Source organism: Cervus elaphus, chromosome 24, assembly GCF_910594005.1.
Source record: "Cervus elaphus chromosome 24, mCerEla1.1, whole genome shotgun sequence".
Taxonomy (NCBI): Eukaryota; Metazoa; Chordata; class Mammalia; order Artiodactyla; family Cervidae; genus Cervus; species Cervus elaphus.
This window is the reverse complement of record NC_057838.1, coordinates 48,321,699-48,340,806: the sequence shown is the minus strand read 5'-3', so window position 1 is coordinate 48,340,806 and position 19,108 is coordinate 48,321,699. Positions and strand designations below refer to the sequence as shown.

General features: G+C 41.0%; 1 long non-coding RNA gene across 1 annotated transcript; it reads right to left on the bottom strand.

The window, feature by feature from the left end:
* Window positions 1-1,796: 1,796 nt before the first annotated feature.
* LOC122682664 lies at window positions 1,797-18,758 on the bottom strand. Its single transcript, XR_006337473.1, has 4 exons — window positions 18,700-18,758; window positions 6,766-6,897; window positions 6,482-6,574; window positions 1,797-1,916 (listed from the first exon to the last, which is right to left on the bottom strand). It is a non-coding gene; the product is annotated as an uncharacterized LOC122682664 (long non-coding RNA).
* Between the last annotated feature and the right edge of the window lie 350 nt (window positions 18,759-19,108).

Below are 19,108 nucleotides of genomic sequence, written 5' to 3'. Positions count from 1 at the left end.
CCGACTGGTGGGCTCGACTTGCCATCTCCTCTGAGGTATCTTCAAGGGCTGGGGCTGGGTATGTCCAGAAAACAACTCACAGCCCCTTTCAAATTGCTCTTCCAGGTTCTTGGTGAATTGGCCCAGGCGGTGTCCTCAGGGGGTGCTGTGACACAGTGCAGAGAGCAGGAGCTCTCAGCCTCTGTTACTGGGGATGCAGGGCTAGATAATCGCTGTCCTGTGATTTGCTTTGAGCAACATCCCTGGCCTCTCTCCATGAGATAACAGTGGCACCTCTATTCTTGAGGTGTGACAACCAAAAATGCCTCTAGATACTGTTCAATGTACCCTGGGGCAAAGCTGTCCTGATTAAGTACTGGTTTAGAGCAAGGATTTAAACCTCAGACTCTGTGGGCTCAAATCTCAACTCTGTTGTGGAATGTGGGGCAAGTTATTCCATCTTTCTGTGCCTCAGTTCCTCTTCTACAAAGTGAAGAAACCAACAGTCCCTCCTTCGTAGATTAAATGAGCTAATGCACGTACAGCACGTAGAACAGTGCCTGGCACAAGGACATGCTATGTTAGGTATTCTTACCTTTGGAATTATTCCTGATACCCCAAGACCATTCATCATCATTTCCACGCAATTTACTTAACAAATATCTCTAAAAGTCATCCACCCTTCTCCACCATTACTCTCATCCAAGCTACCAGCAACTCTTGGTACCAGAGGTCCAAACCTCTGGTTAAGGCTTCCTCTAATGCACCTTCTCCAAAGGAACCAATTTCAACTGTTCAAACTCTTCAATATTTAAACCAGTCAGAGTTTCACTTTTTTTGGAACAAATGGCCTAGAGATTACAGAATGACCCCTGTCCCTCTCTAGAGCCTTGTCTCCTAACTTCATCTCCCTTGTTTGCCAATTTCAACCACAATGGTTTTTTCTCTCCATTTCTCAAAAATACCATTCTCCCTCCTATGCTAAGATACTCAAGTGCTCTAGACCCTTTTATTGTAACCTCAAATTTAACAGTAGTGGGATTTAAAAAAATAAAGACAGGCCACTCCCTGAGAGCAGTAAAAAGAAACTAAGTGATGGAGCCAGGAAGGGCTGCCTTGTTCTGTGTGCCGTGTGCGCGGCACAAACACTTAGCCGAGGAGGCCAGCAGAGACTGCTATTCATCTCAAGCTCCACTTGCTAAGCCGTACCCTGGTCAGAAACATGTACTCACCACGCTGTTTGTTTGTGGAGCTGTGAACTCTGAAAAGGGGTATCTTTTGCTAATTTTCAATGAAGATGTCACAGTCTAGTGGCGGCTGCATAGTTAGAGCACCCCGTAGGTGATGCTAGAAGAGCTGTATTTTATAATGTATATTTCTTGTCTGCTGTAGGTACCTTAATTTGCCAAAGACAAGGGAAGAGAATGATTATGCCAACTGCCCGGCTGTTTCGTATTCTCTTTCTTTCCACAGCTAGAAAGTGACTGCACATCTCTGATACTAGAGCTGAGGACAGCTTGAGGCAAAACTGCCCCTCACTTTGTGCATCCAGCAACTGCACAACTTTCAAGTTTTAGAGTGATGCAATTAATATGTTTCATAATTAAATTCATAGAAGAATGCCTTCTGGGAATTCAATCTTTTTTTTAATTACCCATTTTATTAACCTCATTCATCTGTCTAATAAAAACTGTAAACTAAGCCTGGCTATATGAAACACACATTCTAGCAAATATAATTACCACTAAATATTTAGCCTCACAGTTAAAACATTTCAGAGCCAGAAGAGACTTCAAAGATCACCTGGAATACATATTCACCTTAGTGATGGGGAAACTGGGGCTCAGACATTGGAAGCAGTGTGCCCTGGATCACTCAGCTCGGAGGTGGCATTACAAGATACCCAGTTGCCTTTTGCGGTCCTACTGTTCCAGGAACTAGAGCAGAAAAAGGAGAGAAAAAAAAAGCCTTACCAGGCTTTAAGTATAAATGAAAGCCACATTTCTCTACTTGGTCTGTCTGCATACAAAGGGTGCTTTTCTAGAGTACTGGTGGGCAATTCTGTGCTTAATCTAACTGCAACCAATTACAGAGAGACTGTTGTTGTTTTTCAGATCCAACACATTTTGAAGTTATCACTTTGAAGGAAATACAGGTCCTGGATTGCTGGGACCCAGACAAAGATGCATTTTATCACTCTCATGTTATATCTCAGAACTGACGTGTCTGAGACCATTGAACTTTAAGAAAATCTGAGTCTTATACATTTAGATTAGCAGAATATAAAATGTAAAACAAAAAGCAAGTGCTTCTCAGAAAGGGTTGACCAGAAGATGCCAAGAATATTCTCCCTTGTAATATTTAAATGGGGTCACTGTCTATAATCCATTTACATCCATTTGGAACTCAATGCCATAGGAGTCAGCATTTAACGATGTGCACCTGTGGTGTCCCCAGTGTGTTTATTGTGGAGTTGGCATCACCATCTGTCACTGTCGGGCAGACCTGGGTTTAAATCTTGATTATACCACCTATTAACCATCTGTCTGTGCAAGTCACTTCTCTGAGCCACCATGTTCATGACTGTACATGAAACACTAACATCTACTTCCCAGAACTGGGAGAATAAAATAAAACAATGTATAAGAGAACTCCATGAGCACCCCAAGAGGAGCTGAATCCTTTATATCCTGTTCCCCTTATAAGGCTTTGTGAGGCTTCTCCTTGCTATCGTCACTTCACTTTGGTGTCTGCAGTGCCAGGCATGGGCCTTCCTATTCTAGTCTGTGCTCAACAAATATTTGTTGACTTAATGAACAGATACGTGAGTGTGGCAATGGGTTGTATCTTTTCCTGTGTCTGCAATATTAGCCAATTGCAATGTGTTGAATAGTAAGCCCTTCAAGAATAGAGATGTCCATGGGCTTCCTCCATGACTCAGTGCTAAAACATCCACCTGCAATGCAGGAGACACAGGAGATCCAGGTTCCACACTCTTATTGGGAAGACCCACTAGAGGAGGAAATGGCTACCCACTCCAATATTCTTGCTGGAGAGTTCCACAGACAGCGGAGCCTGGAGGGTTACAGTCCATGGGATCACAGACAGTCGGACACGACTGAGCACACATGTATATGCATGCCCATGTCTTAAATTCCAGAACTTGTGACTGTGATTTTATTTGGAAAAAAGGTCTTGGCAGATACAATTAATTGAAGGAGCTCCATATAAGATCTTTTGGGACTATCTGGGTTGGATGTTGTTTTAGTCCATTTAGCTGCTACAACAAAAACACCACAGACTTGGTGGCTCGTGAATGACAAACACTTCTTTCTCACAGCTCTAGAGGCTGGAGGTCCAACATCAAGGAGCCAACAGATCTGGTGTCTAGGGAGAGTCCACTTCCTAGTAGATTCATAGACACCGTCTTATCACTGTGTTCTCACACAGCAGAAGGAGCCATGACACTCTCTGGGGTCTCTTTTATGAGGGCACTAATCCCATTCATGTGGCCTCCACCTGCATGACCTAATGACCTCCAAGATCCCCTCTCTAAACACTATCATATTAGGGATTAGGTTTCAGTACGTGAACTTCAGAGCTATAGAAAAATTCAGTTTATAGCAAACCTAAATGAGAGATCGAAGAGAAGACACGGAAACAGAGAGGCTCTTTGAAGATGGAGACAGAGACTGGATGCAGCCACAGGAAACGCCAACACCAACAAGAAGCTAGAGAAAGCTTTTTAAAGTCTAAGTCAGGTCAAATATACTCCAAGCTCATTCAGAATGGAATTTAGGATCCATATCCTGGTCTGGTCCATAAAGCACTGGATCAACTGTCCCCATCTCCCCATCCTGCCCTCCCCTCTCTGATTGTATCTCTTCCCACTCTCCCTTCATTCATATAGATTGAACCACCTAGTCTCCATGATCCAAGTCTTTGCTCCAACCTCTGGGCCTTTGCATCCACCAGTCTCTCTACCTGTCAGAGAGCCGCATGGCCTTATCTCTTCCAATATTCAATGTCTGGTCTGTGCCACCTCCTCAGAGAGGCCGTCTTTGACCAACCTAGAAAACATCACCTGTCATCACTTTCAAACTCCTCTCCTCTCTTTTACCTTGCTTCTTTACAAATTGTACATCTTGTCAATAGAATGACCTTGGACACTGCTTTAAAAAATACCACAGCATGCTGAGAGATGTCTATAATTTAATCAGAAGTCTGTAAGAACCATGGGGGAAAAAAAGCCAGATTCTGGTCAAGTACATGTGTCTTTTAGACCTGGGAATAGATGGACTTGCTTATAGAGTGAAAGAAAGAAATGTAAAAACCAACAGCTAGTTCATCTGGGTGAAATGTCATGGATTACACATGAATTTTAGGGATAGAGGTGAAGTCATGGACTTTTCCTTTAGGCAATTCTGGAAAACGGGTTTCAGGTGGCAGGTGACACCTCAAAGATCTGGCTGCATCATGGTTGTTAAACTCAATGAACCTGAAGGCAACCTCCCAAACAGAAGAGGTTGATGTCACTATTGCCTTAAAGGTTAAGTGTATTTCAACCCTTAGGAATTCTTGATTAATTATAAAAATGTTTAAGAGAATCAAATCCATAGCATTAATATTTACATATTGATGATTTTAATAGTAAAATGTTTATTTTATGTGCTTATTCTGTCTACTAGATTGAACAGATCAGCATAGTAATACCCATTTAAACTATGTAATTGAGTTATAACTGACCATGACTCAGGATTTTAATTTAAAATTCTTACTAAAACTATATAAAGTGTTAGAACACTTAAGATAATTTAAAGACCATCCTATTAGTTTAATTTAACAGATTTTTAAAAATGACTTAAGCACCTAAGAGGATGTGTCAAGGACACAAATGTGCTACTAAAAAATTAAATTGAACACACAGAATTTATCAACATAGCTTAATTAAATTTTCAAATGCAATCAAACATGTTTCAAATGCCCTCAAAAATGATAGCTCACAAAAACAATTATGCCATTTGCAGCAACATGGATGGAACTAGACAGTGTCATACTAAGTGAAGTCAGACAGAGAAGGAGAAATTCTGTATGACATCCCTCACATGTGGAATCTAAAAAGAAATGATACAAATGAACTTCCTTACAAAACAGAAACAGACTCACAGACTTCAAGAATGAACTTACAGTTGTCAGGGAAAATGATGGGAGGAAGGCAGAGTTAGGGAATTTGGACTAGGCATGTACTCATTGCTATGTTTAAAATGGATAACCAACAAGGACCTACTGTATAGCACATGGAATTCTGCTCATTGTTATGTGGCAGCCTGGATGGGAGTGGGTTTGGGGGAGAAGAAATACATGTACATGCATGGCTGAGTCCCTTCACCGTTCACCTGAAACTAGCACAACATTGTCTGTTAATCAACTATACCCCAATACAAAAAAAAAGTTAAAAAAAAAAATGATGGCTTTTTTTTTTAGATGTAGACATACAAGCCGAGCTTAAACATTTGCTTTTTTAAAACATGTGACTTTAATAAAGCAATCATTAATTTCTAAACCAAGATACCTTGTGTCGCTCAGTAAGTTCATTTGGGTTTTTCCATAAGATGTAATGGAAAAACCCGAATTAACTTAGTGGCCGACCCAATACTGCCGAAGTCTTTTCTGTACCCCCAAACCATAGAGAACTTCAGTCACTGTCTCATTTACCCCTTCATTAGAATATAAGCTCCACAAGAATGGTATTTTGCATGTTAATTCACTGCTGTATTCTCAGTCCTTAGAGCTGTATCAAGTACACAGTAAATGCTCAGGAAAAAGAGTGGAGGTTAATCCTCTTTGCCCCGTGGTCCGATATGATTCTCAGGTTCCTAATATATTCTGAGAGACTAAAGCTCAGTGACAGCATGAAAGGTGGCCAAGATCCTGAATAAAGTCAAACGAAAGTATTCAGTGACAGTCCTACGACCATGACTTCCTGGGGCCTCTGCTCTTCAAAGGCATCTCTACTTGCTGTTTCCTCCATGACGTCTTCCATCGAACTCAATGAGTACCTGATGCCTCTTACATGACTCAATCTTATAAGGTTACTTTTGTACTTATTTCAGCTCCTCTAGTGATGGTCTGACATCCACATCTCTATGCCATGCTGATACCCTCACATGCCTTTCAAAAGAGTGAATACATAAGTGAATGGACAAAAAAGTGGCACTTCCATAAAGCAACATTTGCGGCCATTGCTGTCACAGAGGTTAAGAACCCAGGCTGTGCAACCAGGCTGCAGGAGACGACATCCCAATGCCATGGTGTGGTGGTGTGTGCCCTTAACCCAGGTTTAAGAAATATTATGAATTCCTCAAGCTTTGAAAATAAACCCTAGCCTCAATCTGCAACCAGGCAAGATGAAAGGAAATGCTAAACTCAGGATGCCTGTGGAAACATTTAGAATCATTTGCTTAAGATATGTCAATAGATATCTGCAAATGTAAAGACTTACCAGGACATGCAGGCCTTCGGGAGAAGAGTTTCAAAGTGGTTTACATTTCAGCTTCAATATTTATAAACAGAATGAAATCCGGAGGGAAGGAGCCTGGAGAGATAAGCCTTTGGGTAAATATTTCGGGAGGCATGGGAAGCTGCTTCCGGGGATGGGCCATGACGGATTACCAATGGGGGCGGTTGGGTAGAACTGGAGAATAAGGTGAAACAGAAGGAAGAAAAACAGAAGAGACCAGGGTTTGAGACCAGGGCATCTCAAATTTTAAAATGCACATGAGTCACCTGGGTTATCTTGTTAAATGTAGCTTTTGATTCAGTAGGTCTGGGCTGCGGCCCAAGATTCTGCATTTTGAACAAGCTCCCAGGTAATGTCAATGCTGCTGGTCCATGGGACACAGTTTGAATAGCCATGATCTGTGGTAAGAAAGCATCACACACCCCCTGCAAAAACAGCAGCAAAATGAAACAAAACACCCCCCACCCCAGATATGTGTGTACCCCAGAGGTACACATGGTGCTATATTTATTCTCATCAGGTAGGAGTCTTAGAGGCTGTTTCTTAACATAAATTACCTTGATAAGGTTCATTTATCTGCTTAACAAATATTTATTGAGCATCTACTAAGTGTGAGACACTGTTTCAAGTTTTTGGGGGGCAGTGATGAAAAGACAAGGTCTGTGATTTCATGGAGTTTACATTCCAGTACGGGAACTCAGATAACCTCATAAAGAAACCTACAAGCTAAAAAAGATGATATTGTTTCAGGCTGGGACAAATGCCAAAAGAGAACAAACTAGGGTTATAGCTTAGAGAGTGGTTTGGGAAGGAGGGCTACCGGGAGGGGTGAGAAGTAACTAGCCAGGTCAAAGTTCTAGGGAAGGAGTGTTCAAGCAGTATCTGCAAAGGTCCAAGCTGAGAAAGAGCCTGGCAAGTTTGAGGGACAATAACTCAGCATGAGTGAGGTGCAAGGACCAATGGGGAGAGAATTAGCCCTGAGCCAGATTACAGTAAGGAACCTGGATTTTATTCTAAACGTGTTAGGGGTTAAGCAGAGGAGTGATGTGAACATTTTTAAAAGACCACTCTAAAAAAAGGGTACAAGTGAACTTATTTACAAAACAGGAGTAGAGTCACAGATATAGAAAACAAATTTATGGTTACCAGACAGTGAGGCAGGGATAAATTGGGAGACTGTGACTGACATATACAAATGACTATACATAAAACAGGTAACTAATAAGGACCTACTGTATAGCACAAGGAACTCTACTCAGTACTCTATAATGACCTGTATTGGAAAAGAATGTAAAAAAAAACCAGAGGATATATGTATAACTAATCCACTTTGTAATATACCTGAAATTAATACAACACTGTAAATCAACTATACTCCAATAACAAAAAAGATAACTCTGATTAATTATGAAAACATTAGCAGTGGCAAAAGCCATTATGTACTTCCTAACAAAATAGAATATGGGGCATACAGCATCACTTATGGAATAGTCTCCCTGAATATAGGTATTTAGATCCAATCTGTAGCTTATAGGAATGACAGGAGATAGAGGAACAAATCCAAAGGAGTCATGAGAAAGCACTCAGACAAACCCAGGGGGTAGGACGACTGATCTCCTTTCTTTTCAATCAATCAGTGGTATGAAAACAGGGACGGTGAAAAAGAAGCAAAAAGGGGAGGGTGAATGGTTTAGATGAAAAGACAGTTAAAAGCATAATCAGATTAATTATTATTATTAGCAAAATCCACTATATGGATCTTAGTTGATATGTAAACCATCTGTAAGGTGACATTTTTGAAACAACTGGAAACATTTTCAGATGGAGACAGGATCTAAGGTAGTAACAGGGAATTCTTTGGATTATTTCAGATGTAATAAGTCATTGCATTTAAGGAGAAGAATGTCCTCACTTTATATAGATACATACTGTAGAATTTAGGAGTGGAAAATCATGTTTGAAATTAACTAACAACTTGCTTCAAATGAACAGAATATAGCAAAAGGGATGGGAAAGTCACCTCCGAGATTAGGTGGTATGAACCCTGGGACTTCCTTCTTACTGGCATTCTCTTTCTGGCTCTTTCGGTTTGTTCACTCTACTGAAGCAAGTTACGACATCATCTGCTGCCCGAGGGGATGTCACTGGACAAGGGACTGACGGCGGGCCAACAGCCTGCAAAGGACTGAATCCTGAAAACAACCATGGGAGGGAGGCTGGAAGCAGATCCCTCCCCGTCAGCCTAGGGATGATACAGCATCCCTGACTGTAGCCTGCAAGAGGCCTTGAAGAGGTCTTGGGCCCAGCTAACCACACCTGCATTCCTGATCCTCAAACCCTGCTGTGACATCAAACAGATGTGTATTAAGTTTTGGGATGATTTGTTATGCAGCAATAGGTGACAGAAAAATGGATGGATAGGTAAATAGACAGACATAGATTAACTATATAACACATCATTATTATATAGATTTACCATAATTCATTTAATTATTCTATTATTATTGGACATTTAGTTGGTTTCTGAGACTTCCACTATATAATGCTGTATTAGTCCAGATATACTTTTAGGAAAGTATTCTTTTTCTAAACTGAGATAAAATTGACATATTCTATTTGTTTCAAATGTAGAACATGATGATTCAACATTTGTATATGTTGTGAAATGATCACAATGTTTAGTTAACATCCATCACCAGAGGGCGAGCTACTCTCTTAGGAACTTTCAAATATGAAACTATTAACTATAGGTTAGTAATGAAGGTATGGTCCTACTTTTGAGATTTACTAAGTTATCCTCCAGAAGTTTCAGCAATTTATACTGCATCAACACTGCTAAGTTACTTCCTTGGTGGTCCAGTGATTAAGACTCTGCACTCCCAATGTGGGGTACCCAGGTTCAACCCCTGGTCAGGGAACTACATTCTGCATGCTTGCAACTAAGACCTGTTGTAGAAAGATAAGTAAATATATAATTTAAAAATTTTCTGCTGAAAAGTAGTGCAGAAGTAGAGAACACATGGGCAAATTCTGAGTATTATTAATTTTTCCTCAGTTGATAGATGAAAAGATTCTCACTGATGTTTTATATTCTGTTGGTTTATTAACTAAATTGGGCAGTTTGCATTTGCTTGTCATCTAAAATCTTTTCTTAAACTAACTGCCTGTTTGCATCTTTTAAACACTTTTTTTCATTTTCCTTTTATACTCATCCTTTCTGTTCTTTAGTTTGCTCTTCATTTTTCTTCAGTAAGCACTTTCTTTAAAACAGTTTTGCTTATCATGTTTGTAAATGAGAATAATGCCTTCATCTGGCCAATATTTTCCTCTCAGTTTGTTATTTATTTGTAGGCTTTGTTTACGGGTTTGCTTATTTTTTTTTTCATATCTAAAGTTTTTACTTTTATGTGATTAAATTTGTAATTTTTCTTCTTTATAATTTCTGGGTTTTGCATCATTTCCAAAAAAAAAAAAATACTCGCAGTGGAAGATGTTGATGATGAGAGGGAGGGGGATGGTGATGGTGGAAGCAGGAAGGCAGGGGGACGATGTCATTCCCTTCCTTTATTGTGGGCCGTCACTGCTCTAGAAGCCTGATGCTCATTATGTCATTTAATCCTTGAATTGTCTCCTGAGGTTGTCATTATTACTCTGATTTACAAATAAGGAAAATGAGTTCAGAGAAGTAAGCAACTTGTCCAGATTTTAGAAACTGTACTCTTCACCATACACTTGCAAAGACTGTGATGCTGTTTCTTCGTGAGTTTATGCCAACACAGCATCCTTTGGTCTGTGGCTGCCAAGCCAACTCCCCTTTTTGGGTCCTGGGGATGATTATAACGCTTTTTCATTACCAAGGAAACCTTTTATTCCACAGGAAAATGGAGCCATACGGACTGAGCGCACACAGGAGGCAGAAATGGAAATCCTTGCTGAAAACCAGCTCCTACCTGAGCCTATGGCTTGGGACTCGGAACAGAAGTGTGGCCTTTGATAACTGCTCACATCCCATGCCAATTAAATGTTTGGGGAAGCTGACAATGGCTTTCTGATGTGGAAATCACTTTGAAATGTGCAGGCTGGTAGTTAAAGCCATTAGTCCCACTTGGGCTTCAAGGACAACTACAAAGAAAATATTTTGTAAATTGCACAAGAAACAAGGATTTGCCAAAGCCTGGGTTAGCCCAAACTGGTCAAGCAATTGCTTTTAACACTTTATTTCCTAAGTGGACTAATACCTGGGGGCAGATGGAAAACAAACTTGACTTCAGACAACACAGGGCTTCCTAAAAGCTGCAGGTCTCTGCACCAAACAGCTGCTGAGTGAAGAGCTTGGCTCTTTTCTTGGACAAAGACTTTTTATTTCAGGTTCAAGTTGAGGTTGGGGGAATGCAAATGAGCCCAGCACCCCTTTCCTGACCTTTCCTTGATGGAATGGGGATGGCTGCTCCAGTGGAAAGGCCATAGAAGTTCCATTTCTAAGCGCTGCTCAGTCATATTAAAAGTCAAACTCCAAAGACAAATGGATCAGAGCAAAGTCTAACCAATTAAGTGAAAACAGAGTTCATCTTAACCTCACAAGGCCTGGGGCTCTTAACTGTTGGTGTCTAGTCCAGAATGTAGTTGAGCAATCACAGGAAATGCTCCTCGAGGGACTCTTTTCTTTCCCTCTGCTTGCTCACACGAAACAAAATTCTAAATTTTTTCTTCTGCCTGTGAAGAAGCTCTCTGGTGTGGAAGGTTGGAGGGTCGGGAGTGAGAAGGAATGGGTTCTAGTCTTGGCACCGCCCTCTAACTAACTGACTGCCCTGGACACAGCTGCTTCAGGTGTCAGCCACACTGAGGGCTTAAGCCCCTGGGTTTGTGAGACAGGCTGTCAGACTCTCTGAACCCTTAATTCCCTCATCTTTAAAATGGGAATAAAAAGAGTGGCTCCACCAGAGAGCTGTCATGAAGGTTCCGTGAGAGGACATGTGCAAAGTATTCAGGGCTCAGGGTGAATGGCACCCCCTGGAATTGTGCGATACAATGGCTCTGGCCTCCCCCAGAAAAAAAAAATTAAAAAAAAAAAAAAAACAATGGCTCTGGCCTGTCACATAGTGTATTAGTCAGGGTTCTAGAGAGAGACAGAACCAACAACAGATCTCTACCTATACATATACATGTATGGATATACATATATGGAATATATCCGTAGTTATAAATATCTCTATACATAGAAATATAATATAGACCCTTGATGAGGGTGAAAGAGGAAAGTGAAAAAACTGGCTTAAAACTCAACATCCAAAAAACTAAGATCAAGGCATCTGTCACATCCCTTCATGGCAAACAGGTGGGGAAAAAGTGAAAACAGTGACATATTTTATTTTCTTGGGTTCCAAAGTCACTGCAGATGGTGACTATTAAAAGATGTGTGTGCTTTGAAAGAGAGGCTATGACAAACCTAGACAGCGTATTAAAAAGTGGAGACATCACATTGCCGACAAAGGTCTGTATATTCAAAACTATGGCTTTTCCAGTAGTTATGTACAAATGTGAGAAGAAGGCAGGGCACTGAAGAATTGATGCTTTCAAACTGTGGTGCTAGAGAAGACTATTGAGAGTCTCTTGGACAGCAAGTAGACCAAATCAGTCAAGCCTAAAGGTAATCAACCCTGAATATTCATTGGAAGGGCTGGTGCTGAAGCTGAAACTCCAATACTTTCACTACCTGATATGAAAAGCCAACTCACTGGAAAAGTCCCTGATTCTGGGAGAGATTGAAGGCAAGAGGAAAAGGGGACGACAGAGGATTAAATGGTTGGATGGCATCACTGACTCAATGGACATGAATCTGAGCAAACTCCACGAGATAGTGAAGGACGGGGAAGACTGGCATGCTGCAGTCTATGGGGTCACAAAGAGTCAGGCATGACTTAGCAACTGAACAACAATAATATTAGACCGTATCTTTCTATCATCTGTCTATCTGTGATCTATCTATCTAGAGAGATTTATTTAGGGAAGAGATTAATTTTATAGCTTGTACAATTGTGGAAGCTAGCAGATTTGACATTGGCAAGGCAAGACAGCAGGATGGAGACTCAGGGAAGAGTTGACGTTGCCATGTGAACGCGGTCTGGAGGCAGAATTCCTTCTTCCCCAGGGGACCTCACTCTTTTTCCTAAGACGTTCAACGGATTGGTAAGGCTCCCCCATGCTGTGGAGGGTAATTTGCTCTAATGAAACTCTACTGATTTAAATGTTAATCACATCTGAAAAAATACCTTCCCATCAATGTCTAAAGTCGTGTCTATCTCAAAACTGGGTACCATGGCCTTGCCAAAGTGGCACATAAAATTAACCACCACACATAGTACATGCTCAATAAATGCAATTTTTATGATGCTTATTTTGTAGCTATTATTATTGTTGTTGATCTATACGTCCTTTCAGGTCCCTTCTAGTCCTGACAGTATCCTCTGATACATAGCTTTCATTCACATTTTGGGAAGGAAAACAGAAAGAACCACAGTATTCCGTGAGCAAATGGAGTAAATATAGTTTTCTCAACTCTAGGACATGGAGTGCGGGTGAGAGTAGGGGCCAATACCTTTATGCCTTTCCCACAGCAGCCTTTCCCAAATTAAATGGTTTCTAGAGCATTTCTCATTTTCTAGTAGCTAAGAGATACTGCGTTCTTGCCACATGCTAGGCAGCGTTCCAAATGCTTTCAATGTATCAGCACATCATGGCCTCACAGCAACCAGGTGACATGGGAACATTCTTATCCCTCCTCCCAACGAAGAGGAAGGGGAGGCCAGAGAGCATAAGAGTCTTGTCTGAGGTCACAGCTAGGCAGTGGTGACCAACACAAGCCGTTCCATCTTGTCCTACAGCCTGTGGGTACTGACTGCATGACCAGCATGGACAAATACTAAACGTCGGGGTGATGGGATGAAGGAAACTGAGACTGCCTGGACAGCCTCAGTGCTGTGTGAAAAACAATGCTTGGAAAGGTAGGTTTCCCTAGTGTGCGTAAGATCACTTGGGGAGCCTATTAATGGCAGATTCTCAGGCCCCATACCTAGAGATGTTGACTAAGCTTGGGGGTATGACCAGGAACCACACAAGGACGCCCTGAAGTCCCCTGCCTTGGCCCAGGGCGCACTGGAGTTGAAAAGGCTCCCATAGAGAATGTGTATCCATTCTCTAGTGTTGTGAAACTGAGCACCAAGCACTGAAGAAACATTCTGGCTTATCAAGAAAGATGAAGAAGATGAAAAAGGCACTGCACCTATGAAAGTGTCTACACCTGATAATGGCTCAAGTCCTAAAAGGCGGTCATAACATAAAGATGGCCCTATACGTCTTGATGGCAGGTCACATCTATCCAAGCATGTGAGAGACTCAGAATTCAGTGCATCGTCACATTAGTGCTGATAAGAATTCTATGTCCTAGGAAGCATATGCAGAACCACAAAATTCTTGCCAAGTTCAAAAGTCTTTGGGCCAAGATGGGCAGATATTTATATATACAAGGGCCACAAGGAAAATCCAATCAAGCGATTTAACTGTTGCAGAGTTGGAATGCAGGTGGAAAACTCAGGCTATATGTGGATACTGAATATAGGCACATGAGTTATGACAACATCCCTCTCCTGTAGCTAAGAGTCATTGACATAAAGGCTGGTGTGGCTCTTTAGGGTTTTGGACAATCATGTCAACACCTGGTCAATCTCTTGGGTCATTAACTGTTTGAAAAATATAGTAGACAGAATAAGGACCTATCATTCCAAACCCAAAGAAGTCCACATCCCAATCTCCAAAATCTGAGAATATGGGATCTTACTTTTCACAGGGGACTTTGCAGATGTGATAAAGGTAAGGATCTTAAGATAGAGAGATCACCCTGATTATCTACTGAGCCCAGTGCAATCACAAGGATCCTTAAAAGAATGAGGCAAGTGAGGCAAAGTTAGAAAAAGGTGACATTTTCTCTTGCTTCTAGATCAGGCTGTGCATCTAAGCAATTGCTAATAAGCTGTGAATATAGAGATTACCAGACTAAATGAAGTTAAGACAAGGATAAATATAACATGATATCATTTACATGTGGAATCTAAAAAATTTGATAATAATGAACTTATTTACAAAACAGAAACAGACTTACAGATTTAGGAAACAAACTTATGGTTACCGAAGGGGGAAGGTGGAGGGCAGAGAGATAAATTAGGAGTTTGGGATTAACATATACACACTAATATTTATAAAATAGAAAATCAATAGACATACTGTATAGAACAGGGAACTCTGTTGAACACTCTGTAATAACCTATATGGGAAAAGAATCTTTAAAAGTATAGATCCATGTGTATGCATAACTAAAACACTTTGCTATAAACTTGAAACTCAGACAGTGTTGTAAATTAACCACACTTCAGTATAAAATAAAAAGCTTAAGAAAAGTCGATCTTTAATTTTCATGTACTGCCTTAAAATTATTGCCCTCTTCTCATGGGTTGGACACAGACACAGTGAGGATAAGCTGTATAAGGACAACAGCTTGAGAAAGGCCAAGCCACAGAACAGAAAAAGCCCAAGTCCTCTGTGACATACAGAATAGAGTCACTGACCAGGTCCAGCTGTCTGCTGACCTCTATCTACGTGGTGAACAAGAGAAAAATAAATGTCCATCTTATTCAGGGGTGTCTCTGTCACAGCTCTGTGATAAACTGAACTGTGTCTTTCCAAATTTCATATGTTGAAGCCCAGACCCCAAGTGTGATTGAACTTGGAGATGTGGATTATAAGGATTAAGTGAGGTCAGGACGAAGGGCTCTATCCTGTAGGACTAGTATTCTTATAAGAAGTGGGGGAGAGACATAAACCACAGCAGGATCCTCTATGACCCACCTCCCAGAATATTGGAAACAAAAGCAAAAATAAACAAATGGGACCTAATGAAACTTTAAAGCTTTTGCACAACAAAGGAAACTATAAGCAAGGTGAAAAGACAGCCCTCAGATTGGGAGAAAATAATAGCAAACGAAGCAACAGACAAAGGATTAATCTCAAAAATATACAAGCAACTCCTGCAGCTCAATTCCAGAAAAATAAATGACCCAATCAAAAAATGGGCCAGAGATCTAAACAGACATTTCTCCAAAGAAGACATACAGATGGCTAACAAACACATGAAAAGATGCTCAACATCACTCATTATCAGAGAAATGCAAATCAAAACCTCAATGAGGTACCATTACATGCCAGTCAGGATGGCTGCTATACAAAAGTCTACACGCAATAAATGCTGGAGAGGGTGTGGAGAAAAGGGAACCCTCTTACACTGTTGGTGGGAATGCAAACTAGTACAGCCGCTATGGAGAACAGTGTGGAGATTCCTTAAAAAACTGGAAATAGAACTGCCATATGACCCAGCAATCCCACTCCTGGGCAAACACACTGAGGAAACCAGATCTGAAAGAGACACGTGTACCCCAATGTTCATCGCAGCACTGTTTATAACAGCCAGGACATGGAAGCAACGTAGATGCCCATCAGCAGACGAATGGATAAGGAAGCTGTGGTACATATACACTATGGAATATTACTCAGCCATTAAAAAGAATTCATTTGAATCAGTTCTAATGAGATGGATGAAACTGGAGCCCATTATACAGAGTGAAGTAAGCCAGAAAGATAAAGACCAATACAGTATACTAACACATATGTATGGAATTTAGAAAGATGGTAAAGATAACCCTATATGCAAAACAGAAAAAGAGACAAAGATGTACAGAACAGACTTTTGGACTCTGTGGGGGAAGGCAAGGGTGGGATGTTTCGAGAGAACTGCATCAAAACATGTATATTATCTAGGGTGAAACAGATCACCAGCCCAGGTTGGATGCATGAGACAAGTGCTCGGGCCTGGTGCACTGGGAAGACCCAGAGGGATCGGGTGGAGAGGGAGGTGGGAGGGGGGATCGGGATGGGGAATACATGGAAATCCATGGCTGATTCATGTCAATTTATGACAGAAACCACTACAATATTGTAAAATAATTAGCCTCCAACTAATTAAAATAAATGGAAAAAAAAAAGAAGTGGGGGAGACACCAGATCGCTCCCCCCTCCTCAGTGCTCACATCAAGGAAAGGTCATTCGAGGACACAGTGAAAAGACAGCTGTCTACAAGCCAGGAAGACAGGCCTCACCAGAAATCAACCCTGATGGCACCTTGATGCTGGACTTCTGACCTTCAGAACTGCGAGAGAACACATTTCTGTGGAGAATACCCATTCTGTGATGTGCTGTTTTGGCGGCCCCAGTGGATAGGCACAGCCTCTTAGCTTGTATCCTAATTAATAAAGCTGACCCTTGAACAACGTGGTGGTTAATCCAATTAAAACTTATAGTCAGTTCTCTGTATTCATAGTTCTTTCATAGCTGTAGATTCAACCAGTAACACCCAGTTCAACCATTATTTTCAATAATACTATTGAAAAAAACCCCACATATGCGTGGACCTGGGCAGTTAATGTTTGTGTTGTTCAAGGGTCAGCTGGACACTGCTGCATCCCTAGCGCCTAGAACAATGACTGGGGATTAGTAGATGTGCTATGAACATTATTTGGGTAAATAATGAGTAGAACAGAAAGACAATATTTAATCTGTGCAGTGCTATAAAAATGCAAAGAATTAACAGATTCTATATAGATTATGTCCACCCATTCACCCATCCAACCATTCATCTTTCTATCATTCTGGCTGTACTCACTTGCAGGCAAATGAAACCTCAGCTTTGAACCCTACCGGTGTCTTCTCCTCCACAGTCCACCCTGAGTCTACCCATGGTCAGCTCCTGTGCATTTTATCGCCTTTATCACTCTAAAATTTTCCACCATTACAAGGGTCACCATTCTAACCCAGATCCTATCATCACTGGCTTACTTCGCAATAATTGCTTCCAAACGGTTCCCTCTTGTCTCTGTAGTTGATCCTGTTGCAGAGACTTCTATTAATAGTTACTTGTGTCAAATCCATTTTGCCTTCTAGGAACAGATTCCTCATTTCATTTAGTGTGGCAACACACCCTGCAAAATAACCCTAATTCTCTACTGCTTCTGCAGCCTAGGTTCAAGCAGAGGGCTCAAATCTGGCTGAGAAGATACAAGTGGAATTTGTTGGGTGATGTTTCTGGAAAACCTCTTTCAGAAAACAGAAAGCTGGGACTAGGCTACTTTTTACCCTTCCCCTCACTCTTTTATTTTTGTTGCTTGGAATTTGGGAGTGATTGCTGGAGCTCTGGCAGCCACATGGAAATATGGAAGATTGAGGAGAGGAGATAAAGAAACGACGTCTCTGATGATTTTGTGGAGCTACAATACCGGCCTTGAATTGCCTATCTTCAGGCTTCTCCTACATAATGGTGAAATATACTTTTTTAATGTGTAAGCCACTGTAGTCACATCTCTGTAATTAGAAGCTGAACACAACTCCTAACTGATACAGAACCCATGTCTTCCACATTGTCAGCGTAGATATACTGAGGCACATTTGCAGTACTGCTACTTTGTTACCACTAGCGCAGGGCTAAAGCATCTTCATAAAACACAATCCCATGTGACAGGAGGCATGTCAACAGCCTCATTTTACAGATGAGGAAACTAGGGTTTAGGATCACATAATCAGTACACATCAGACAAAAGACTAGAACCCAGGTCTCAGATGAAGCTGTGGGGTGAGAAGAAACTATGAAACTATGGGTAAGCTATGGGATCTGGAAATTTTATACATGCACACGTACATGTGCATGCAAACACACAAACACATGTAATCTTGAGTGGACATGTGTTGCTTTTGCCTATCTTCATACCATCTACCCTTTTCTGATAGCACAACCTTTCTTTTCCGGGATAGTTGGTCTTTAAACTGAAGTTGTTGATCACCTGCCTCTAGGAGGGCACATAATCCCAGCCATCTTGATAGTGTCACTGGTCCAGAAGTGGCCATGCAACCCAATCAGAGCCAAAGTTCTTTCTGAGACTGTCACTTACTCACTGTATGTGAATGTGGGGCCCATCTGCATCTCAAAGGCTCTGTCCACTTATCCAAAAAATGATGCTAAGTCTATTACCTGCTCCACTGGGTGGTTCTGAGAACAAACTAAAACAATCTAGTAAAGGCTCCCGCATACAGGGATGTTCACTTACTATTAGCTGTTCTTTAGATCTTTTTGGAAAGCTCTCATTTTCCAGGACACCATCAATCTCTAGAATAGAAATATTGTTACATGATATTAACAATTAAGGCCCCAAATCTCACTTAAATCTTCTGTTCTGTTTGGTCATTTGCTTCCCCATTGCACAGACAAGAGGTTTCTTTGTCTGATTTTCAGAATAGCCACTTCAACTAACTGATTTAAGTGATGAAAAAACAAATCTTGAGATAGTCCCCATTCTTTATCTGTCTCCAGAATGGCAAATGCAATCAATGGGATTAAGAAAGCCTGCATTTCTTCTCAATATGGTAATCTTAAAAACTAGAAAAAACAAAACAAAACTAGAGGCATGTTCATCCCATCTTGAATCAAGTGTCCAGAAATCACATGAAACACAAATG